The sequence below is a fragment of the Pelophylax lessonae genome (genome assembly GCF_965119305.1).
Source record: "Pelophylax lessonae genome assembly, chromosome: 8".
Taxonomy (NCBI): Eukaryota; Metazoa; Chordata; class Amphibia; order Anura; family Ranidae; genus Pelophylax; species Pelophylax lessonae.
Window position 1 is genome coordinate 106,589,055 of NC_138775.1, and position 25,566 is coordinate 106,614,620.

General features: G+C 44.2%; 1 protein-coding gene across 1 annotated transcript in view; it reads left to right on the top strand.

Annotated features, from left to right (window-relative positions):
- Positions 1-367: 367 nt before the first annotated feature.
- The window catches only part of RANGAP1 (Ran GTPase activating protein 1), a 355,492-nt gene continuing 330,293 nt past the window's right edge, over positions 368-25,566 (top strand). The window contains exon 1 of the mRNA XM_082265579.1: positions 368-406. The gene's annotated coding sequence lies outside the window, so the exon portion shown is untranslated. The remainder of the gene's footprint in view (positions 407-25,566) is intronic.

Genomic DNA, 25,566 nt, shown 5'->3' on the forward strand with positions numbered 1-25,566 from the left:
TGCAGAAGAGAAGTTGTATTAAAAACAGTATGTCTGGTGGCTTTTTTTTTTCATTTATTATTCAAGACTTACACTATATTGCCTCTACACGACAACTAATCACAATTAACTAACAGAGCCCTCACTGACACACGCTACAAGGGAGAACTTTGCGGTCATCGCTGTTTAAACATTAGCAACTCTGAACCGTCCCACCTACGGCTGGTCTTCGCGCACAGCATGTTGGGATTTGTAGTATCTGCTGTTACTTTGGAAAGGCGTTCTTTGCTACTTAGAACTTCAAATCCCATATGTCTGTGCGGGCGCAGCCGTTGTCGGCAAATCTGCTGTTTCAAAGAGGAAAAAAAAAAAAACCCGGTTCGCCATTAGCAACGTGTGGTGTGACAGGCCTCAAGACCGGTAACCGGTGAGCATCTTTCTGATAGTGTGTGTGTAGTTTTAGAACGAGGTTGGTGGTAATGGGTAGATAAATACGGTCATGTCTGAGGCACTGTGCGGTTTTGGCGGGATGTTGCTGTCAGCGCTGTCTCTTCCGTGTCTGACTGCTAACGGCGCACTTTACATGGCGGGGTTCTCTCTAATACACGTTCACATTGACTTGACATAATTGAGTTTATTTTGTAAACGCAAATAGATGCGTTATGATATCTACACCCATCGTATTATAAATGCATAAACATGTCATTGCTTAAAGAGGTATTAAACCGAAAAGCAAACATTTATGAAATTTCAGTTTATACTTTCTTAGTTATGGTGGCTTTTCATTTTTAGGATTTCTTTCTTTCTTTTATTTTCATCTGGCGATCCTGCCAGTAAGTATGTTTTTCAACAGAACATGCTATTGTGCAAATGTAGCAGATCACCAGGTGAAAACGGAGGGAAAGATGCCTAAAAAAGAAAACCAATGCAGCCATGACAGCTATTGATTGGTAAGCTGCAATATGTATTTTTGTTTTTGGTTTGGGGTTTAATATCTGAAGGTAATCAGATCTTAGTGCTTGATCACAGTTTTACAACTTCGGTATTTCTTAGTAAAACTTTACATGTCACAACTACTAAGGCCTTGTTCACCTTGGTGTGAGAGGGACGGTTTTTTTGTAGCTTCTGGAAGTGCAGGTGCTGCATGCAGCCCATTGATTTGTATTAGCACATGTGGAGGCACGGTCACAGCTGCTTGTCCTAATGTGACCTGAGCAGACGGTAAGATATACCTTGTGTTTTCCCAGGATAAATTGGGCCTACGTTTAGTTGTAAATGGTGATAGATATCTGTTTTTTTTTTTCTCTCAGGAAAACTGGCCTAAACAAGTGTGTGATGTGTGTTTTTTTTTTTTTAAATTTACCTTTTATATTACTTGCGTCATACATCATCTGATCCGTTTGCCAGTGCGCATGCACACGGCTGTGGAGGGTAGGGAATTTTCATGGGGTAGTGTTTCTTCACAGAACCCCCGCCTCATTCATCAGCTGTTGCCGCGCAAAATCATCTCGGCTCCAACCCGTCAGACTTCCCTCATCTCTGCTCAAGGAAAATTGAATCGGCAGCGGTTCTATGAGAATACAAATCGCGGCTACATTGTTTTATACTGTAACAGTCAGAACTTCTCTTTTTAAAGTGGAGTTCCAGCCTATTTTGCAACTTTAGTGATTCCTGGAGTGCTCGCTATGCTGATCAACAATTGGGCATTTTCATTTTTTTTCGGGGGTCCCTTACCTTATTTTCAGGGCATTTTTGATTGTACTTCCTCCTTCTCCCCCCTCTGTGGCCACCGACATCACTTCTGCCTTTGCATTGCATCCTGGGAGCTGTTTGTCATCACTCCCAGGAGGCTGGAATCAGGAAGAACTCCCAAAACACTCCCTGGAATCAGGAAGAAGGCACAGCAGATTACACTGCGGCTTCAGATGCCCACATCCAAGATGGCCACGCCCAGACAGTGTTTTTAAAAGTAAGATTTTGACTAAAATCCAATAACGTACACTTTGTAAGTATGAGAATAGCGGTTCTGTAAAGGGCAATGGATTAGTATTATAGGGGTATTTTTAGTTAAAAAAGGTATTTGAGGCTGGAACTCCGCTTTAAGGTCCCTGACGAAGAAGAAGGTATATAATAAATATGTTATATTTACCTGCTTTGTGCAGTGGTTTTAGCAGCCCCGCTCCTCTTCTTCTTGAGAACCCTACCTGTGCTGCTGGCTTCTCTTCTTGTCAGTTGGCCACCATAGAAAGCCACTACCTATTGTGGCACACCTACAGACTTGATCCTAAGCTGCGCTGTGTGTGTCCATAGACACAGACAGTGCTGCTCAGCTCTACTCCCTAGTCACAGGTTATGATTGCCAGCAGCAGGAGCCAATGGCTCCCACTAGTATCAATCTGCACTGTGGGGAGGCAGAGAGAGCCACTGCTCTCGGGCACAATGTCGGATCGGGATGAGGCTCCGGTAACTAGAAGGGAGGGCTGGCAAGGGAAGCTGCACACAGAGAATGCATTAACCACTTGCCGACCCCTCACGTTGAGGGCACTGTGACAAAGTGGCTCGTTATCGTCCAGCGACGTAGACCAGACACAGCGGGAGTCGGGCCAGGGGAGGAGAGGCGGTGATCACCGCCGCTCTTCCCCGATCGTTGGGGATCGAGTGAGGAAATCCGCCCACTTGTGTAAACAAAGCGGGCGGATCTCCTCTGTGACAGTCGCAGATTACAGGATTCAGCATAGCTGAACCTGTGATCTGTGTCTGTGTCACACAATCCCCTCCCCCCACACAGTAAGCATGAGGCATACATTTAACCCCTTGATCACCAATAAAGTTAACCCCTTCCCTGCCAGTGTCATTATTACAGTAACAGTGCATATTTATAGCACTTATTACTGTAGTAATGTTACTGGTACCCCCAAAAGTGTCAAAAATGTCAGTTAGGGGTTCGATCTATCCGCCCCAATGTCGCAGTCCGGCAAAAAAATCGCAGATCGCCGCCATTACTAGTAAAAAAAAAAAATAAACAATAAAAATGACAAATCTTTCCCGTAGTGAGTAAAACGCGATAACTTTTGCGCAAACCAATCAAAATAGGCTTATTATGATTTTTTTTTACCAAAAATATGTAGCAGAAAACAAATTGCCCTAAAATGTTAAAAAAATTCGATTTTTACATTTTTTTTTTTTTGGGAATGTTATATATCAGAATGTAAAAAATAATTTTTTTCAAAATTGTCCTTTTTTCAAAAACTAAAAATCCCACAGGCAATCAAATACCACCAAAAGAAAGCTCTATTTGTGGGGGAAAAAAGGTCATACATTTAATTTGGGTACAGCATCGCATGACCACGCAATTGTCCGTTAAAATAACGCAGTGCCGAATCGCAAAATATAGCCTGGTCAGGAATGGGGTAAAATCTTCTGGTCTTAAAGCGGTTAAAAATACGCTCATTGAGGATTTTTTTTTTGTCAAAGACATGTAGCTAAATACATTTTGGCCTAAATATATGACAAAAGTTGAATATATTGGATATTTTTTAACTGTCAAATTAGAAAATGTCAATTTTTTTGCAAAATTTTCGCTCTTTTTATTTTTTTTTTTACCAATATCGCAAAAAATGAAAAACGCAGAGGTGATCAAATACCACCAAAAGAAAGCTCTGTTTGTGGGAAAAAAAGGACGTAAATTTCGTTTGAGTATGGGGTTGCATGACCGCGCAATTGTCAGTTAAAGTCGCGCAATGCCAAGTTGGAAAAAGTGGCCTGGACGTAAAGCAGGAAAATCCTCCGGTGGTTAATGTGAAATGCCTTCTGCCTTTAGAACCACTATAAGTTAGATAATATTAAGGTTCATAATGGTATAAGGATGTTGAGTTGAAAATAAGTGATCTTGAGTGTACAACAGAAGGTAAAAAGCCTGTATATGGGGGACAATAGGACTTGAATCAAAGGGTAATGAAGGGAGTTGGTGTAAGAGTATGTTAAACCCAAGGATGGGGATTGTACTCCTTATCTTATACTAAACTCTTATACTAAACTGCAAGGTCAGCTGGCTTACCAGACAGACTTGTCACATGACACTCTCAGACCTTACCAATTACTACTCCTCCTGCCCTCACCATGTCCAACAAAAATATAAAAGTGTGGAATCTTTTTCAAGACCCCTTGTATTTTACATCCTTAAAGGTCATGAGCCCATAGGAGGAAGGCTAGAGTGAGAGGGGAAAAACCCTAGGCCCCTGATCAGACCAGCTGGTGTCCAGAGGATCTTAAGCGAGAGAGCGAGATCAAAACATGGGGAAGTGGGGGCCTTTGATGTTCCCACTCTTAAAGTGTGGATGCTGTCGGCCAAAGGGCCAATACATTGGTAGCATAATGTTCAAATTCAAAACCCTCACGCTAGTCTAAGCTGGAGACATGCCTGAGAAGTTAGAAATGGTTGGTAGGTACCAGCAGCCATCTTCGACTGCTAGGTGTGGTGTGTCAGCATTGTCCCCACAATCAAGATTTGTGAACTTTTTTTTTTGGTTGGGAATATAACTGGATACTATCGGTAAAGTTGATCCAGGGAATAGCTGATTGCCTCTTAGGGAGTTTAGGAAGGAATTTTTTCCCCTGCTGGAGCAAAATGGATCATGCTTAGCATGGTTTTTTGCCTTCCCCTGTTGGTATGGGATTGTGTATATAAGCTTGTAAAACTTTAATTCATTTTTTTTTTCCCTTTTTTATTGGTTAAATTAGATGGACTTCTCTTTTTTCAACCAGACTAACTATGTAAGAAGGGTAGTAAGCCTTTTGCCTTGTATTGAGATTTGACCAAATGGCAGAGATTTTTTTTTTGCAGAAAAGCTATTCCATATTGCATCTGGTCACCACATGACATTTATTAACCAGCCAACGTTTTGTCTTGGAATTTTACAAATCAAAGCATTTAAAGCTAAGTTCCAGGAATTCAGCTCCTTTTGTAAAAAAAAATGAAGGCAGCTATGAGTTAAAGTGTTTGTTACCCCAACATTTCATATTCCTGATATGTGCCTGCTGTACCATGTACTTGTATGAGAGAGTACCCTGAGAAAGTATCCTGTTATTTTTGCATTTCTTCCTTTGTGTGAAATCCCTGGTGTTTTTTCCAGTCCCCTTGCTTCCCTAGTAAAAACTGACCTCACTAAGCGGGAGATCACATTGTGGACCGTTCTCTAGGTATGCTGGGATCCCAGTCTGCTCTCCTTCAATGATCAGACTTGTCCTGATGCCCCGCCTCCCTTGCACAGCCATTCACTGGTAAGCTCACTTTGCTGCTGCCTCTCCTCCCCCCCCTTCCCCTCCAGCTCTTATGAGAACAGAGGGAATGTGATCACTTATAAAAAAGGGGAAAAATAAGGAATTTTTTTGGTTTGTTTTTTATATCTATACAAAACATGTTTTGCCTTTCATTTCTATTTTAAACTGGACAGGTTTGTTTACAAGGTGATCGTTTACAGCAGGCCTCGACAAATCCCGGGCGCCAGGTCGCATTTGCGACTAGAATTAGCGACCTGGCGCCTGGGGTGCCCTGCAGGATGTGTCCTGTCCCTTTTGCACCCCCCACCTCCTCTTCGAGTTCACGGACTTCCGCGGCGTCCAAAAATTTAGTCCCCGGCTTTTCGGCCTTCTTCTGTGAGATGAGAAGCTATGGGAACTGACGCCCTCTTGTGGTGGCCGGGAGTAATGCATGTTCTCAATGCCAAAGAGGAGAAGAGAGGGAATTTTTTTAAGGCTTCATCTCTCTGTCCAGTTACCTTTGCTTAAAGGTAAGTGGACAGGGAGTGTGGTTATTGTTATTAATTTATTTTTTAAATGTAAAAAAAAATAAATAATAATTTTTTCTTTTTTTTTTTTTAATTATTAAAAAAAAAAATAAAAAAATGTTTTTTTTCTTTTTTTTTTTTTTTTTCAATTCTTTTTTTTCCTCATCGCCGTGCCACAGCCGAAGGCCCCTTTCACACGGGCTGTCTGATCAGGTCCGCCTGTCAGTTTTTCAGGCAGACCTGATCGGACCGTTCAGTCTCCTCTATGGAGCAGTAATCTGCCGCCATCTGACCATGCCCGCCAAAAACAGACGGATGGTGGTTCTATTTTCTATCCATCCCGTGGATCGGATCAGATGGCATCGGATGGAAAGAGACCGACAGTCTGTTTCCATCCAATTGCGCTATAGAGGAGAGTGGGGTTCTAGTCCTATTTATGTGTAAATTTAGTATCCGTTTTATTAAATAAAGCTTGGTTGTTAGTTTAAAAAAAAAACAAAAAAAAAAACTGGCTCCTAACTTTTTTAGCTGGCTCCTAGATTTCAGGCAAATTTGTCAAGCCCTGGTTTACAGTCACTTTAAGTCCAGCGAGATGCATTGCACTTCTTGGGCTTAGCTCTATTTTTTTTAACACAAACTTTTTTTTTATTGATTTTCAAGAGCAAACCTAGCATAACAAAAAAAAAATCAAAGCATGATATCGAACAAGTGCAAACCAAAACATTGAGGCATAAATGCAGGGGTGTAAACCGGACTATACGATCATTATCTTACAGTCAGAGCGAACATAGAGCTACACCATAGTCTACTACAATGGAGATATTATATTCTAGGAGTGTACCACTGGCAGTAAAAAAACAAAACCTGTTCGGCAGATAGCTAGATCCAGGATATATGCAAAAAAAAAAAAAAAAACAACACCATGGCTTTAGCTAACCTGCACACATAAAAACAGATAAAAAATTTCAAAATGGCATACTTTGGGAGAAAGAAGCAAAGGGAAATAAACAGAAATGAACACTTATACAAAAAGATAGTACAAATACCATGTGGTTGAAACACCCACACAGGCCACCGAATGCTGATCCGAGCCAATTGCATCAAACAGGTAGTATACATACTTAAGATAAACCAGGTAGGACTTCACCTATTTTCAATCTGTAGACCAATTCTCCCACTTTTCATGAAAGATATGCACAGTGTCATATAAGGTATGATGTACTCGTTCCATGCATCTAATCGCCTCCATCCTTGATAATACCTGGGTCCATGGAACCGACCTACACGCCATTTGAGGGCTATGGCCCAGTGCACTTAGCAGAAAAGTGTATGCGCTAACTTCTGCGTAGGTGCAGCAGAGCCCGGAATCTGAGTGAAGAGCAAACACCTTTGGGATGTCAGTGTAACCTGGGAATCCATCATTTGTGAGACCATGTTCCATACCCTGCTCCACCTCGCTGCCGGCATTCTGCAGTCCCAAAAGATGTGGAGCAGGGTACCCGTGGCACCACAACCTCGGAAGCACCGATCCGTAACTTAAGGATAAAACCTGTGTATCCTTTCTGGGGTGAAATACCATCTGTTATGCAACTTTACCCCTGTGTCCTTCAGCGTCATAGATTTGGTGCATTTGTGCATATTCAAAAGCATGGTCGACCATTCCTCCACTGAAACCTCCTTTTATAATGTCCTCCTCCCAAGAAATCATTGCTTGAGTTTTCTCAGGCAAATGCAAGCCATTGAGGCATCTGTACAGTCTCAAGATCACTCCCCTACCCCTAGATGATTTGTAGCATATAGATTCTAAGAGGGAGAATTCGAGGCAGCCATTCAGTGAATCTAGGGTTTCATAAAAAGGTCTGATCTGAAGATATTTATAAAATTCCATGTTAGGAATATATTTACCCTTGAGGCCCTCAAAAGAGTAGAAGCTTGCCCCTCTAGTTAGCGCCTGAAAGAGTGATCAAAGAGTGTACTTCCCATCAGCTGTAGGTACTAGGGGATGTGAATGCTAGCATAAAACCCCTATCCCCCATGAAGGACAACAGGGGGGTCTAGTGGACCGCAATTTATATTTACATTGATATAAGGACCAAGGTTTTAGGGCGTGCCACACGATACTATTTAGGGGTCTGAAATCCTTAGGGTTCACCAAGGAAGACCATAAAAGACCCTGTAGGTTAAAAGGGTGAACAGATTTCTCCTCAAATCGTTGCCAAGGGGATAACGGAGCTTTGGCATGTCACTGGGCTGTCTGAGCCAGGCGGCTGCTAGATAGTAGTGCCATAGGTTAGGAACCCCCAACCCGCCCTGTGAGAGCGGTTTATAAGCAGTGGGTTTTCCACACCTGGGCCGTTTGCCTCTCCAATTGAATCTATTCACCACTCTATGGATATCCTCCATGGCCTTCCTCGTGACCGCCACTGGCAAAGCTCTAAAATAATACAAGAGTTTAGGTAGGATGGACATCTTCAACGCTACTACCCTACCCATAAAGGAGACTGGGAAGGAGTGCCACAGCTTTAACCATTGTTTCACCCTTGTAAAGGCCTGCAGGTAATTTGCATTATATATAGAGAGCAAGGATGGGGCCAGACGTACTCCTAGGTATTGCAAAGAATGTGATGTAACAGCAAATCCAAAAGAGGCTGTGATACTATTCAGGGATGCCTGTGGGACATTAATAGAGAGCTGAGCACTTGGATAGATTGACTCCTAGACCTGAAATTTCTTCAAATTTCTGTAAAATCTTTACCAGATTGGGGAGAGAGATCATCGGGTCTGTGAGGAACACTAACACATCATCAGCATAAAGGCTGATTTTGAATTCCTAATTTCCCTTCTGATATCCTCTGATCTCAGAGCTATTGCAGATCGCCCTAGCCAGGGGCCAAATCGCCAGAAGATTAGGGGTGACAGGAGGCATCCTTGCCTGGTGCCCCTACCCAGAGGGAAAAAGCCAGAGGAGCAGCCCGGCAACTGGTATGTGGGTCATGGTAAAGGGCCTTAAAACCGTGTACAAATGCCCCCTGGAATCCAAATTTGGCCAGTACTACATCCAGGTATGACCAGAGCACACTATCAAAGGCTTTATGTATATCAAGTCGCAATACCAGTACCTTACGGTTAAAAAGATCCGCGTCCTGGGTAATATCAGAAGCTAAGCTAATCTGTCTAGATGGAATAAAACCCGTCTGTTCTGGGGCAATCAGGGAACATATAATAGGAGCAAGTCGTGCTGCTAACAGGTGACCTAGGATTTTAGAATTGTTATTGAGGACCGAAATTGGTCTATAGTTTGGTGGGAGAGAATGGTCCTTATTGGGTTTGGGAATTAATGTCATATTAGCTTGGAGCTTTTCTGCAGGGAGTTTATTGCCTTGTGAAATACAGTGCCTTGCGAAGTATTCGGCCCCCTTAAACTTTTCGTCCTTTTGCCACATTTCAGGCTTCAAACATAAAGATATAAAACTGTAATTTTTTTGTGAAGAATCAACAACAAGTGGGACACAATCATAAAGTGGAATGAAATTTATTGGATATTTTAAACTTTGTTAACAAATAAAAAACTGAAAAATTGGGCGTGCATATTTAATAATTTTCAGCCCCTTTACTTTCAGTGCAGCAAACTCTCTCCACAAGTTCAGTGAGGATCTCTGAATGATCCAATGTTGACCTAAATGACTAATGATGATAAATAGAATCCACCTGTGTGTAATCAAGTCTCCGTATAAATGCACCTGCACTGTGATAGTCTCAGAGGTCCGTTTAAAGCGCAGAGAGCATCATGAAGAACAAGGAACACACCAGGCAGGTCCGAGATACTGTTGTGGAGAAGTTTAAAGCCGGATTTGGATACAAAAAGATTTCCCAAGCTTTAAACATCCCAAGGAGCACTGTGCAAGCGATAATATTGAAATGGAAGGAGTATCAGACCACTGCAAACCTACGAAGACCTGGCCGTCCCTCTAAACTTTCAGCTCATACAAGGAGAAGACTGATCAGAGATGCAGCCAAGAGGCCCTTGATCACTCTGGATGAACTGCAGAGATCTACAGCTGAGGTGGGAGACTCTGTCCATAGGACAACAATCAGTCATTTACTGCACAAATCTGGCCTTTATGGAAGAGTGGCAAGAAGAAAGCCATTTCTTAAAGATATCCATAAAAAGTGTCGTTTAAAGTTTGCCACAAGCCACCTGGGAGACACCAAACATGTGGAAGAAGGTGCTCTGGTCAGATGAAACCAAAATCAAACTTTTTGGCAACAATGCAAAACGTTATGTTTGGCGCAAAAGCAACACAGCTCATCACCCTGAACACACCATCCCCACTGTCAAACATGGTGGTGGCAGCATTATGGTTTGGGCCTGCTTTTCTTCAGCAGGGACAGGGAAGATGGTTAAAATTGATGGGAAGATGGATGGAGCCAAATACAGGACCATTCTGGAAGAAAACCTGATGGAGTCTGCAAAAGACCTGAGACTGGGACGGAGATTTGTCTTCCAACAAGACAATGATCCAAAACGTAAAGCAAAATCTACAATGGAATGGTTCACAAATAAACATATCCAGTTGTTAGAATGGCCAAGTCAAAGTCCAGACCTGAATCCAATCGAGAATCTGTGGAAAGAACTGAAAACTGCTGTTCACAAACGCTCTCCATCCAACCTCACTGAGCTCGAGCTGTTTTGCAAGGAGGAATGGGCAAAAATTTCAGTCTCTGGATGTGCAAAACTGATAGAGACATACCCCAAGCGACTTACAGCTGTAATCGCAGCAAAAGGTGGCGCTACAAAGTATTAACTTAAGGGGGCTGAATAATTTTGCACGCCCAATTTCTCAGTTTTTTATTTGTTAAAGTTTGAAATATCCAATAAATTTCGTTCCACTTTATGATTGTGTCTCACTTGTTTATTCTTCACAAAAAATTACAGTTTTATATCTTTTATGTTTGAAGCCTGAAATGTGGCAAAAGGTCGCAAAGTTCAAGGGGACCGAATTCTTTTGCAAGGCACTGTGTAGTTGAATACCTGGGACAGTTTAGGGGTAAGAAGAGTTTTTTTTATAATAAGTGGATGTAAAGCCATCTGGGCCTGGGGCCTTTGAGGGTTTGAGGGATTTAATTACAGCAGCCACCTCAGTGTCAGTACAAGGGGTATTCAGGTTGCCGAGCTGCTCCTCTGTTAGGACAGGTGTTGCTACATCATGTAACCAGAAATAAGATTGTTGTGAAACACCTTCAGCAGGGGGGGGGAAGCAATTTCTGGTAAAACCTTGAAAAGACCTGTAGCACATCTTTAGGATGTGAAACTATCTGCCCCTGTTCATCCCTGACCTTATACACATGTGTCGGCTGGAGAGATTGATGGAGTTTAAGGGTGAACATGGCCGAAGCTGAGTTGCTATGCAACATAAACCCAGCCTTAGCCCATCTGAGTGACTTTTCAGTGTTATCTGAAAGGATAGTCTAGTGCCATCCTCTTCTGATTAATTTGCTGTAGAACCTCAGGAGAATGGGTTTGACTATGCAGGTGATACAATCTGTTCAGGTCCATTGTTAGTGGATGTCTGCTGTTTTTTGGTGTTTTTTTTAATAGTGGCCAACTCAGCTTGCCCCTCATCACGGCCTTATGTGCTGCCCACACCATTGGAGACACATCTTCTGTATCATTTAATGAGAAATAATCTCGAAGGTGGTCTGCAACTGTGGTGAATGTCTCAAAATCTGAAAAGTTAGAATCATTCATTCTCCAGCTGGCTGTAGAAAAAGGGAGACCTATATTAGCGGTATCAAATGAGACCGCATGATGGTCAGACCACGGGCAAATATGTATCCTAGCTGAGGATAAGTTGGCTAAGAGCATTGGAGAGCTAAAAATATAATCCAGCCTGGTGTAGCTATCATGCAGGTGAGAGTAGTGAGTGTACTCCCTCACCCCCACATTCAAGGCCCGCCAGGTGTCAATCATTTGAAAGTCTGTCAGTGACCTGTTTAAAGATCTAGGAAAAGCGTTAGCCATGCTCACCACTTTATTCCTATCTAGGTTGGAATGTGCCACTAGGTTGAAGTCTCCTCCAATCAGCATATGTTTTGAGGTGCACCTTTCCAGGACCCTAAAAAATTCCTGAAAGAAAGAGCTCTGTGAGACATTGGGTGCATAAACATTTGCAATTGTGATTGCTTTACCCTGGATAGTGCCCTGCAAAAATATAAACCTGCTGGCCGGGTCCCTATAGACGTGATGTATACCAAAGTGTAGAGAGTTACGCACAAATATAATCACTCCTCTAGTCTTTGATTCAAATGTTGTATAATGCACTTGTTTGTAGAGCTTATCAAAAAAGTTCGGGTGACTTGTGGAAGAGAAATGGGTCTCTTGTAGCATAATAATATCAGTACCTAAGTGTCTGTAATATCTACATGCTTTCCTCCTCTTCTGAGGGGAATTAAAACCCCTCACGTTATGAGTTTATCCGGATTCCCATAACCAAACCTTAACTCATGCCCCCCATAATAAAATCATAGAAAAAGCTTAACCATAATTGTTGACCGGGGCTAACCATAGGTCCCATGGCTCAGGAACCAGTTCAGCACTCGGTGGCCTAAAATATAAGAGAAAAAGAGACAAAACCTATAAATCCAGTAAAGCAAAGAAAGTAAATAAAAAATAGCAACGGCGGAACTTGGGGACAGAGGCCCCTAGTTCCAAAGGTAAACCAACCAAGGACTTAAATGTCCTATACTCTTCTTAGTCTGGGTGAAAAAATCAGCCTGCATCTAGCAGAGTCACACCGCCTTCCTCACTTCAAATACCATGCAGGGAGACTGTGGTATCTGGAACTAGTGCTGAAGAGTAGGGGGACAAAACAGATGGACACGGTGAGACTTCGGAGTAGTCCGTACATGGATTATGTAAAAAAAAATAGGTGTAGGGGATCCAAAAAATAGTGATGATGTAGTAGAGCCTAGTAACTCAGGATGCAATCTTTTTTGGAAGAGCAGTCTCTGGAGCGGGGTCTATTACTGCGGTCCCTTCCAGGTGATAGCGTCGCCCAAATTGCAGAGGGGCGAGGAGTGGATGGAGGTCTTTGGACATTTTGAGGTTTCAGCAATCCCAATTTCACCAGGAGATCCTTACCCTCTGCCACATTAGTCACTGTATATGTGGAACCATTGTGCAGCATGGTAAGTTTAAATGGAAATCCCCATCTGTACCAGATCCTGGCAGATTTGAGCACCGTGGTAACCTCCTTCATCCTCCTCCTTCTATCCAAAGTTGTCTGGGAGTTCTCCGGGTAGATCTGCATAGTCACCTCCTCTAATTGAATATGGGGTGAGTTGCGAGCTGCCCTGAGGACATCTTCTTTCACAAGATAGTCCTTTAAGCACATGACTATATCCCTGGGTGGCTTATCTGGTGTAGGTTTAGGCCTCAGAGCTCCGGGAGGAGGGAGCCAAACAATTTTAAAACCGCTGCTGCCAGATCCGTGATGGTCTCGGGCACCCCTCTGACCCTCCGATTGTTTCATCTGTTTCTGTTGTCCAGATCTTCTAGATGGGATTGGAGCTGGACAACAGTATTTGAGAGGGCTTCGTGCTACTTTCGAAGATCCGAGTGAGCTAGGACGAGCTTGTCGTGTTTAGTCTCTAACGTGTCCGTCCTGCCACCCAATGCAACTTTTTCCATGTTGAGCGTGTTAGTGGACTTACGGAGTTTGGCCTGAAACTTGCGGGCTATTTTATCGTACATCATGGAAAGGCTGTCTTCCAGGTTCGCTTTGGTCAGTTGTTGCAGGTACTCGCTGTGGTCCAAGGAGGCAGGAAGGGAAGCAGCTATCTCCATTCCGCTGGAGGAGGCCTGTGAGTTGCGGGCGACATCGTGATCTGCTCCCTGACCTGAAGCTGCTGTTATAAAGTGTATAACGAAATTTCTTTTAATTTTACTATAAGAGCCTGTTAACATGGATAGCAGTGTAATCTGAGGTTCATTCGGGATTTTCTCACACCAATTTACCAAAGTGTAGTATTTTGTCCCAAAATGGGAAATGCAGGTCATGGTGCCAGGCTCCCGCAAACCACCAAAAATCATCAGGTATAGATTGATCAATTTTGTGTAGAAGTGTAGGGCAGAGATACCATATAGACAAGATCTGATAGTTATGCTCCTGTGTGAGAAGAAATAGAAAGTTTGGATGAAACAGCCAGTATTTTGTCAAAATCCATATCATCCGCTGATATTTGCAGTTCCTGCTCCCACTTCAAAAGAAATGGCCATGGTTTTGGGTAGTACTCCTTCAACAAGATCTGGTTAATTTGCGAAAGTGTGTGGTCCCCGGTCTAGAAGATTGGGATAGCAGCGATTCTAAAGCAATGCCTGCTCACGTTAGGTCTATAAAGGGCCTTATAATGAAATAATGTTTCAGATGTGTATATTTCAGCCAATGTGCGTTGTAATATGGGGGATGTCTAGCTCAGTGGTAGATGCATTTTACTGTGAGTTCACAGCAAACATGAACTGCAGGTTTTAGGGTGTGGTAGCCCACTTATTAAAGCTAACAAAATGAAAGTTCATAGAAGCATGGATTGCCCACAAAGGGATTCTTCTCCAGAAAAAATACAACAAATGAAAATGCCAAGCCACCTGGCTCTCAAGACTCACTCAGCCTTAGTCGAAGAACCATGCTATGCTGGCCTCTAGGAAGGGGTTTTCCTGACCCTCCAGGCTTTGTCACTCCTCTGAGACTGATGGTTTCCTCTGGTCCCCAGGACTTTCTCTCCCAGTTGTCTCGGCTCTGGTCTCCCAGACTCTCTCTGTCCACTGACCTGGAACCTCTAGAGCCACATGAAGTGTCGTCTCAAGGACATTGCCTTTGTTCCTAAACAGGAGCACACTTCTCTGTCTGCAGCAACTGCTCCAACATCAACTCTTACTTTACCTCCCCTGAGCTATGCTCACTATCACATATACCCCCCCCCCCCTTTTTCGAGGGAGGAACACCTGCACCTGTCATCGTGTTTGGTATATCTCTGTGCCAGTCACATAGGCCCAACCTTTTTCTGCTTGACTCTCCATGGGATCTCACTAGTTTCTATCCTAAACTTTTCCTCTTCTGGGGTTCCTGGGCTTATTCGTCTTTCTTGGGGGAATTCTGCTTTCCCTGATAACCTTACTTTATCGTTCATTGACGGACGCAGTCCTCTGATGCATATCAATAGGGTTATACCGCCCCCTACAGGAGTAGGACACTAGGCAAAAAAACATTCTGGTTATGCCTATGGGCAGTCCCTGGGGGTATACCCTCTCTCTTCCTGCATAGGATGTCACTTTTAATCTGCCTAGTCAGGAGTAATGACCAAGTTCCTTGCTGGGATCTTTGGTCCTGGCATAAAAGTATTTTTTTATGTAGATTTTTTTTTTTAGCTAGCCTTTTTCTCCGGAATTATTCCAGTGAAATCTTCAAGCAACTATGCTGGATCTGGGCGACTGGCTGGATAATCTAGATCCAGTGGTCACCCCCAGCTGGCCAGCGAGCGCGTGCAGACCTTAGCTCAGCGATTGGTTGAGCACGGATGGGGACTGGCCCCGTGAGATAAACGTCTCGCCAGGTCGCACGCAGGGTCTAGGCCTGTGTTGCAGTGTTTCTATTTGGCCGACAGCCCCCCACTTTGGCGGTGAAGGGTCCTGTCAGGAGATGGCGCCCGCCTGTGTTCCTAGTACGGTGGGTAAACGTTCCCCTCTTTTTCTCTGGAGTATTTCGGGGTGGACGTGGGCCCCTCCCTGGAATGGTTGGACCCTCACACTCCTGGGTTTCCCTCTGTCTCGCGCCCCTCCGCTCCCGTGTGGGGGACTGTTTGGGCCTACCTGAGGCTGGGACCTCGTTGCAAGCTGCATGGGGGGCCAGGGGGGTGTGGCGGTCTGCCGATCGTGCTGGGGGGGGCTCTCTTTCTATACCTCCCCCAAGCCTTCCAGGGTGGAAACGTTTTTTCCTTTCCCCACTTCACTGCACTGAGGCCTGCATTTACTGCGGCCCTTGACCTAAACCCTATTGAGCATCTGTGGGGCATCCTTAAACGGAAGGTGGTGGAGCGCAAGGTCTCTGACATCCACCAGCTCTGTAATGTCGTCATGGCGGAGTGGAAGAGGACTCCAGTGGCAACCTGTGAAGCTCTGGTGAACTCCATGCCCAAGAGGGTTAAGGCAGTGCTGGACAATAATGGTGGCCACACAAAATGTTGACACTTTGGGCCCAATTTGGACATTTTAACTTGGGTGTACTCACTTTTGTTGCCAGCGGTTTAGACATTAATGGCTGTGTGGTGAGTTATTTTGAGGGGACAGCAAATTTACACGGTTATACAAGCTGTACACTCACTACTTTTAAAGTGGCATTTCTACAGTGTTGTTGCATGAAAAGATATATAATAAAATATTTACAAAAATGTGACTCACTTTTGTTATAGTTAGGTTGAAAAAAGACATCCGTCCATCCAGTTCAACCTATGATGTGTGAGTTTGCTGTTAACCATACATTGTATACCCCTCTATGTTGCGGTCTTTAAAGCGGAGTTCCGGGCACAAAATCAACCTTTTTTTTTTTTTTTTTTGTGCCCATCCGCTTGCTTTGCTTCACCTGAAAAGGAATTCGATAGTTAGGATTTTTTTTTTTTTTTTTTACTTACCTCGTAATTGTAGAAAGAAATACTCACCTATTTTCACTTCCTCCCTCTGCGGCCTCGGCCCGCGCCGTCTCTTCCGGTTTGCAATGATTCCTGGGAGCTGAACGTCATCGCTCCCAGGAATCAATGCGACGGCACCGGCCCCGATCGTCCCTTCCGGTGTGACGCCGCATTCCCTGCTAAACAGCTTCTGGGCATGCCCAGAAGCTGTGGAGGAATGCGGCGCCGCACCGGAAGTGACGAGAGGGGCCGGTGCAGGCGCATTCTGGGAGAAGAAGACGCGGAAGAGGGCGCAGTAGAGGATCGCGCTGGCTTCAGCTGCCCACAACAGAGATGGCAACGCTGTGGAAGAAATTTTATAGAGTATTTCTTCTTGCAGGTAAGTGCGAACCGGGACAGATCAGAGGCTAGCCATTGTGGAATGTACTAGCCCTGACTGTCCCAGGGGTATGTTCACTGAAAAAATGTTTCTGTGCCCGGAACTCCGCTTTAAGGTGCCCATCTAATAGTTTTTTGAAACTATCGATGCTCCCTGCTGATACGACTGCTTGTGGAAGAGAATTCCACATCCTTACTGCTCTTACAGTGAAGAACCCCCTACGTATTTTAAGGTTAAACCGCCTTTCCTCTAGTTTTAGTGAGTGGCCACGTGTCTTATTGTATTCCCTTTCTCTGAATAGTTTGTACCTTATGCTAGGGTCGCCAGTACAGTATTTGTACATTGATATTAGGGATGCACCGAAATGAAAATTCTGGGCCGAAACCGAAAATGCAGGATGCCCTTGGCCGAAAACCGAAAATTACTTTTTCCCCCCAAAAAAATTAAAATAGATAGAACAGGGGCATACACCAAAAACAGGTAGCGACGTACACCTGTCGCTGCCACCCTGTCACAGTATATGTACTGTGATGGGTTGGCAAGAGGTTAATTTAATTACCAATGGTATTAGTATAATGCAGCATGAGGGGATTAATGTATTGCCACTGCTGGTCACTCATCTATTACCAGTATCAGTGTTAATTAACACTGGTTGCACTGATACTGGTTGCACTAATGCAGCACAAAGGGGTTAATTAACTGCCACTGCTCGGTCACTAATGCATCAGTGACCAGCAGTGTCAATACATTAACCCCCTCATACTGCATAATTAATACTAATACCATTGGTAAGCTGCCTCAGCGTCCCCCTCGGCAGTACACCCTCCCCCCCTCTGGTTCAGCGTCCCTCCCCATCCCAAGGATTCAATCTCCTTACTGTCACTCTGCTGAGTGCTCCTCCGGTGTCCTTCATTCAAAAGAAGCGCCTCTGGCCGGCGGCCCGCCTCCCGGTGATGTCACTACTACGATCTGTGTATGAATGAACTGACAGACCGGGCGGGAGGGCAGGCGAGCGGCCGCTAATAGATATAACTATGTGAGTGCTTCACTTCCCTGTCAGAGGAGATACCCGCATGACAGGGAAGTGAAGGCTCACATAGTTACAGCTATTAGGAGCCGCTCCCCCCGCCCTCCCGCCCGGTGTCAGGTCAGTTCATTAATACACACAGTCCCGCTGACAGGGAAGTGAAGGCTCACATAGTTACAGCTATTAGCGGCCGCTCGCCTGCCCTCCCGCCCGGTGTGTCACTTCATTCATACACAGATCGTAGTAGTAGGGACATCATTGAGAGGCGGGCGGCCGGCCAGAGGCGGGACTTTTCAAACCTGCGCTGCGCCCTCCTCCTTTCTCACGGCAGCCATTCATTTCGGCATTGCTAACCCATTATCGGCCGAAATGAGCTAATTTTCGGCCGATAATTTCGGTGGCCGAAATTTCGGTGCATCCCTAATTGATATCATATCCCCCCTCAATCGTATCTTCTCGAGAGAGAATAAGTCCAGTGCTTGTAGTCTTTCCTCATAGCCGATGCCCTCCATTCCCCTAATTATTTTTGTTGCCCTTCTCTGGACTCTCTCCAGTTCCAGCACATCCTTCCTGAGGACCGGTGCCCAGAACTGGACAGCATACTCCAGATGTGGCCGGACCAGAGTCTTGTAGAGTGGGAGAATAATCCCTGTATTTCTGGAGTGAATCCCCTTTTTTATGCATCCCAGTATTCTGTTGGCTTTGCTTGCAGCGGCTTGGCATTGCATGCCACTGCCAAGCCTGTTGTCTACCAGTACCCCCAGGTCCTTTTCCATCTTAGACTCACCCAGAGGTCCCCCCCCCCCCCCCAGTGAGTAGCTTGCTTTCTGGTTTCTGGCACCCAAGTGCATTACTTTTTTCAACATTAAACTTCATCTCCCATGTAGTTGCCCACCCCATAATTTTGTTCAGGCCCGCTTGTAAGGTTTCCACATCCTGCATAGAAGATATTGGCATGCTTAGTTTAGTAACATTATTCTTATTATTTTTATACAGGATTTATATAGTGCCGACAGTTTGCGCAGCGCTTTACAATATGAGGGAAGACAATACAGTTAAAATACAATTCAATACAGGAGGATTTAGAGGGCCCTGCTCGTTAGAGCTTACAATCTAGAAGGGGGGTCAAGTGAAACAAAAGGCAGTAGCTGTGGGGGATGAGCTAATGGAGAAAATTGACGTACAGTTGTCAGGTGTGGGTAGGATAGGCTTCTCTGAAGAGGAGGGTTTTCAGAGATCGTCTAAAAGCTAATAGAGTAGTAGATAATCAGACAGATAAGGGTAAGGAGTTCCATAGGATTGGTGAGGCTCTGGTAAAGTCCTGGAGGCGAGCATGGGAGGAGGTAATGAGGGAGCTAGAGAGCAGGAGGTTTTGAGAGGAACGAAGAGAGCGATTTGGTTGGTGTTTTGAGACTAAGCTAGTGATGTAGCTGGGGGCTAAGTTGTGGATGGCTTTTTAGATGTTGTTAGTATTTTGAATTTAATTCGTTGAGTGAGCGGAAGCCAGTGGAGGGCTTGACAGAGAGGAGCAGCGGACACTGAGCGATTGGTGAGGTGCATGAGCCTGGCGGCAGCATTCATGATGGTTTGAAGGGGTGATAGCCTGTGTAGAGGTAAGCCAATGAGAAGGGAATTGCAGTAGTCGAGGACTCGAGGTGCAAGATGACCAGGGAGTGAACTAGGAGCTTTGTTGTGTCTTTGGTTAGAAAGGGTCGTATTTTGGAGATGTTGCGGAGGTTGAGGCAGCAAGATTTGGACAGTGATTGGATGTGAGAGTTCAGAGTCCAGAACAACACCTAGGACCTTGGTATGCGGGGATGGGCTGATAGTAATGCCATTGATTATTGACAGAGAGATCAGGGGAAGGGGCACGTGGTGGAGGAAAGATTATAAGCTCGGTTTTGGACGGATTGAGTTTGAGGTAATGGTGTGACATCCAGACTGATATATCAGTTAGTAGATTAGTGATAGATGAGGAGACTGAGAGAGAGAGCTGAGGGGTGGATAAATAGATTTGAGTATCGTCAGCGTAGAGATGGTATTGGAAGCCGTGGGAGGCTGACCTAGAGAGGACATGTAGATTGAAAATGGGAGGGGCCCGAGAACAGAGCCTTGGGGGACCCCAACAGAAAAAGGAAGAGGAGAGGAGGAAGTATAATTGTAAGTAACGCTAAAGGTGCGGTTGGATAAGTAGGAAGATAACCAGTGAAGAGTACAGTCACGGAGACCAAAGGCGTAGAGTTTTTTGAGGAGGAGGGGATGGTCAACCGTATGAAAGGCAGCAGAAAGGTCCACGAGTAGGAGTACAGAGTAGTGGCTATTGGTTTTGGCAGTTAGTAGATCGTTTGTCAGTTTTAGGAGAGCAGTTTCAGTGGAGTGTTGAGGCCCGAAATCCAGACTGGAGGGGATCAAGGAGGCTATTCTCGGCAAGGTGGTCGCACAGTTGGTTGTAGACCAGACGTTCAAGGAGTTTGGATAAAAAGGGGAGCAGGGAAATAGGGCGTAGGTTGTTAGGATCGGTTGGGTCCAGTGAGGGCTTTTTAAGTATGGGGCTGACTAGTGCATGTTTTAGAGAGTTGGGGAAGATGCCAGAAGAGAGGGAGAGATTGAAAATGTGGGTTAGAGAGCGTAGAATAGGGCCAGAGGATGAACGTAGCATTTGCGAGGGAACAGGATCCAGAGGGCAGGTGGTTAAGTGGACGATAGCAAGTAGTTTAGCAACCTCATCTATAGTAGTGGGGTTGAATGAGGGAAGTAGTGATTGCACCTGTGGGCATGAAACGTGAGGCATGGAAGGGATCTGAACAGCAATGATTTCCTCACAAATTGTATCGATCTTCTGTTTAAAGTGGTTGGCAATTTCCTGGGCAGTGAGTGAGTCAGTGGGAGGAGGTAGTGGAGGACGGAGTAGAGAATTAAATTTATCAAAAAGTTGCCGGGGGCTGGATGACAAGTTGTTAGAGTGATAAAATAGCTCTGCTTGGCGGTGTGGAGACTGGAATTGTATTTATGGAGGGCAGATTTATATTGGTGGAAATCTATCTGAGACCTAGTCTTTCGCCACAGGCGCTCAAGAGCATGGCTATACTTTTTCAGACTTCTAGTGTTATCTGTTTGCCAAGGTTGAAGGGGTTGGGGCCTGATTCGATGTGTAGTGAGGGGGGCCAATGTGTCTAGGGAGGCTAAAAGTGAAGTGTTGTAGACAGAAGTGGCTAGGTTGGTGCATGAAAGTATCATCCGCAAATACTGAGATTGTACTAGATATTCCCTCCTCTAGATCATTTATGAATAAATTAAACAGGATTGGTCCCAGGACAGATACTTTTGTGAGATACTGTATAATTAAGGTCCTCCATAGTGGACAATAGTGATGGAATTTTAATGCCAAGATATTTTTTAGCTCTGTTATTTAAAGGCAAAGTTACATCGGAGGTGAGATGCAGATGATTGGGATAGAGAGATATTCAAGGCCTCCTTCTTATTATAATGCACTTTAAAATTGCTCAGCGTGCCAAATTCCTTAAACGCCCGAACAGGAAATGTAATAGAGACAAGGGGGTTAGTTATGTATAACTGGAGATCTGCATACAGCGAGTTTATACTAATGGTGACCTACTGTATGCCTTGAATACCAGAGTGTTAATGTATGGCAATTGCAAGATGTTCAATGGTGGGAATCTATAACAATGGAGAGAGAGGACACCCCTGACGAGTGACATTGCGGATCTATATAGGATCTGAAAAAAGGCCATTGGAGCAGATCCTTGCCGAGGGGCATGTATATATAAGGCCAGGATTTTAGCCATCAATTTAAGGCCAGTCTGTTGAAGTATTTGTTGTAGGAAGAGCCTGTGAACCCGGTCAAGCGCTTTTTTGGCATCAACTGGGAGTAGATGGGCTGGAATTTGACACTTATGGGAATTTTCCTTTTACGGTAACTATTTTAAGGGTAGGGAGGGTAGCCTCCCTACAAGTGGTAAAACTCATCTGATCAAGATGTACAAGATCAGGAATCAATGGTGCAAGCCAGATTTGCAATAATTTTAGAGGATTATCGAATGTCTATGTTGGTCAAGGAGATAGGGCGGTAACTGCCACATAAAGTAAGATCTTTACCCGGTTTGGGCAATACAGTAATGTGTGCTTCAAGTTCCTGCATCGAGAAACGGGAGTCAATAGAAACCTGCATTAAACGTTTTGGTCATAAAAGGGTTGAGGAGGTGGTCTAAGAAGGTTTTATAGAAGCAGGCAGAATACCCACCTGGGCCCAGGACTCTTATTGTTCTTCAAAGAGGAAAGCGGAGTGATGAGTTTTTTAAAGGGCCTTTCAATATCTTGTACTGTCGCTAAAGGAATGGGGGGGGGGGGGGGGTTGGGTCGGTCTTGGCAACACAGTCTGCTATTCTAGACATCTGGAAATCCGATTATACAATAGCCAGGCTTAAAGTTAAGTTGTATATGCTGTCCTAGAAAGTAGGAAGTAAGGCATTCATTTCTTTAGGAAGATGGTTACGTTGACTATCCGGGCGTTTGAGTTTCAGGATAGAAGTAATGCTATTCTTGGCATGCGACACCTTAGCGAGTAACTTCCAAGGTTTTAGCCTCCATATAATACATTTTATATAGCTTATCCCTGACAGCCAAAAGTTTCTGGTTCAATAGTTAAAGAAGTTAGAGTCTAGAATGAGAAAGTGCCAGCATGGTAGTAGGAGACTGATTCCGCCTATGAGACTTTTTCAAAGCGGAAATGCGGGTCGAAAGATCAGCAATTTGAGCAAGTTGGGTTTTCTTAAGCCTAGAGCCATGTTTTATAAACATGCCCCACATCACACACTTTAGTGCTTCTCATTGAGTGGGAACAGGGGTGTCGTTATTCTGATGGTCAGAAATAAAGCTAGCTATAGCCTGTTTAATTTCAGCAGAATGCAACTTGTCCTGAAGAAGGGAGTTGTTTAATCTCCAAGTCTATTCCTGCTTCAACAGGTCGGTTAAGGAGAGGGACAAAAATACTGGTGTGTGATCTGACCATAATATATTGCCAATACTACTCTGTGGATGAAGGTCAGGGCAACAATACTCACTAAAGAAGAAAAAAAAAAAATTTGAGTAGGGGTTGTGAGTAAGCTCGATATGTAGGATGGGAGAGTCTCCATATATCCATCAAATTGTGTTGCAGGAGGATTTTTTTTCTTCTAATTTTTGATTTGGGAGTATGAGATAGAACTGTGACCTACAGAGCTGTCCATAGAGAGGTTCATCACACAGTTAAAATCCCCCGCCGTCTAACTTATGAAGATAGCGAACTATGCGGGTAATTTGGTCTTGATTTGGGGTGTACATACTTGCCATTGTATACTTTTTGCCGTGGAGAGTAGGTTTCACAAATGGGTGCGTACCCTTGGGTAGCAGTGCACCGATCCGATATTCGGATCGCATATCGGCCTCGATATTGCCAAAATGGCTGGATCGGGGATCTGTAAAATGAACAGGTCCACGGGCCGATCTGGTTTAGTCATAGCAGAACCTACCGTGGTGTCTGCTGAGTCCCGGCTCAGCTATCACTTACTTGCACGGAGCCACTACTTCCTGTATAGGTCTGGCTCACAGGCGGAGTGATATCAGATGGACTCCACCTGTGAATGGAGGAGCCATACACAGGAAGCAGAGGCTTTGCTCTGTACTGCAGCCGCATGACTCAGCCAGACAGGCAGTGCCTACAAGCAAATCCCTGCAAGTACCCTTATTGCTATTACTGTATACTGTGTGTGTGTGTGTGTGTATATATATATATATACAGTAAAACCTTGGACTGCGAGCATAATTCGTTCCGGAAGCATGCTTGTAATCCAAAGCACTCTTATATCAAAGCAAATTTCCCCATAAGAAATAATGTAAACTCAGATGATTCGTTCCACAACCATTTATTCATAAATCCTTCAATTTATAGTCCATATAAAAAGATTATAGCTTTGCGATAGGTTGTGTAACCATAAAATGTCCATCCACAAATAGCCGCTTCCACAAGGGGATTGGAAGCAAAATCCAGCAGGAGCTACAAGGTATCAAAGAGAAGAGAGGCGCCTCTAAGTGTAGCAATATGGTTCCATTTAATGAAGGTACAACATTTAGCAGCTCACATGGTTTATGAATAAAACAGGCACATCTGAGTATGCAGGCATCTGGGGTAAAGCTGTCCACATAGACCATCTTCTGCACCGCCGGCTGCTAGTCTGTAATCCTGACTGGGAAGACCACCCTGCAATAAAGCGATCTGAAAGCGAGGGGCAGCATGGAAAGGATGTGGACAGCTTTACCCCTGATGCCTGCATCCTTAGATGTGCCTGTTCCAATCATCAACCATGTGAGTTGCTAAATGTTGTACCTTCATTAAATTTAACCATATTGCTACACTTAGAGGCGCCTCTCTTCTTTTATACTCAGCTGTGACTTGAGGCTACTTGTATATCAAGACATCGCTTGTATATCAAGTCAAAATTTATTTGAAAATTTTGCTTGTCTTGCAAAGCGCTCTTAAACCAAGTTACTCTCAAACCAAGGTTTTACTGTATATATATATATATATATATATATATATATATTGTGACAGGAAGTCAGGTAAATCTGGGAATGTAGTCACTGAGAGGAGACACATTCCCACCTGCTTTGAAAAGTTCACTGATACTATAGGGTGTTGGCTGCAAAAAGAGCCAGCAGGAAGTTGAAAACCATTCAGCTGTTCAGAATGAGGAGATCAAGGCCTCTATAATTTGTCCAGAGAAAATCTATTGAGTGCTGCCTCCTGTCGCTGTGTGAGCTGGGAAGAGGAGGACAGACATACGTGTACCTCCCGACGCCGTGTGGGCATGGGAGAAGGACTGCTGCCGCCTGTCGCCGTGTGGGCTGGGAGAGGGGGACAGTCGGATGTGTGCCTCCCGACAAGCTGGTGAGCATGGGAGAAGACCTCCTGAAGCGGTGTGCGCTCAGGAGGGTAAAAACGAGTGAAGACGTCTCAAAGGTGAGAAGACGAAGTGTTTCTGTGTGAAAGAAAACAAAGGGACATGTTCAATGGACAATGTTTGTGCTGTGTGAAAAGCAAACAAATGGACATTTGAGTGTCTGCTGTAGGATCAGCAGTGTCGGCCCAACAGTAGGTTGGGAAGACTTCTTAGGTAGGTTCCAGCGTGAGAAGGTAGCCGCCCACAGAGGCAAGGATTTATTTTGTCTTTTATTTTATTTTGGCTGTTTTGATGCTTGCAATTGTGTTAAGTAAATTGCATGAATAAATCAGTCTTGTTTTCAACCTCTAATCGGCTATCTCTCTGTGAAAACGCACCCCCAAAGGGGTCATCCACGCCTACCACCGAGCTAATCCCTCACAATATATATATATATATATATATATGAGATATTGTTATATACATTTATCAGGTTCAGCTTCTATGTTGTATGTTGCATTTTAAATTCCTGTTTGCAGGATTTTGCACTTTATATTTTTTACATGTTTACTGTTTGATATGTTCAAGCAATAAACTTTTTTTTTTTTTTTTCTTGTGGCTACATTTTATTCTTTTTAATTTTGAGTTTGATTACATATATTTTTAATTTTTGAATGCACAATTCTTATAACAAAACAATAGTTCTGGATCGGTATCGGCAGATACACAAAGCCAGGTATCGATATCGGGACTAGAAAAGTCGGATCAGTGCACCCCTAC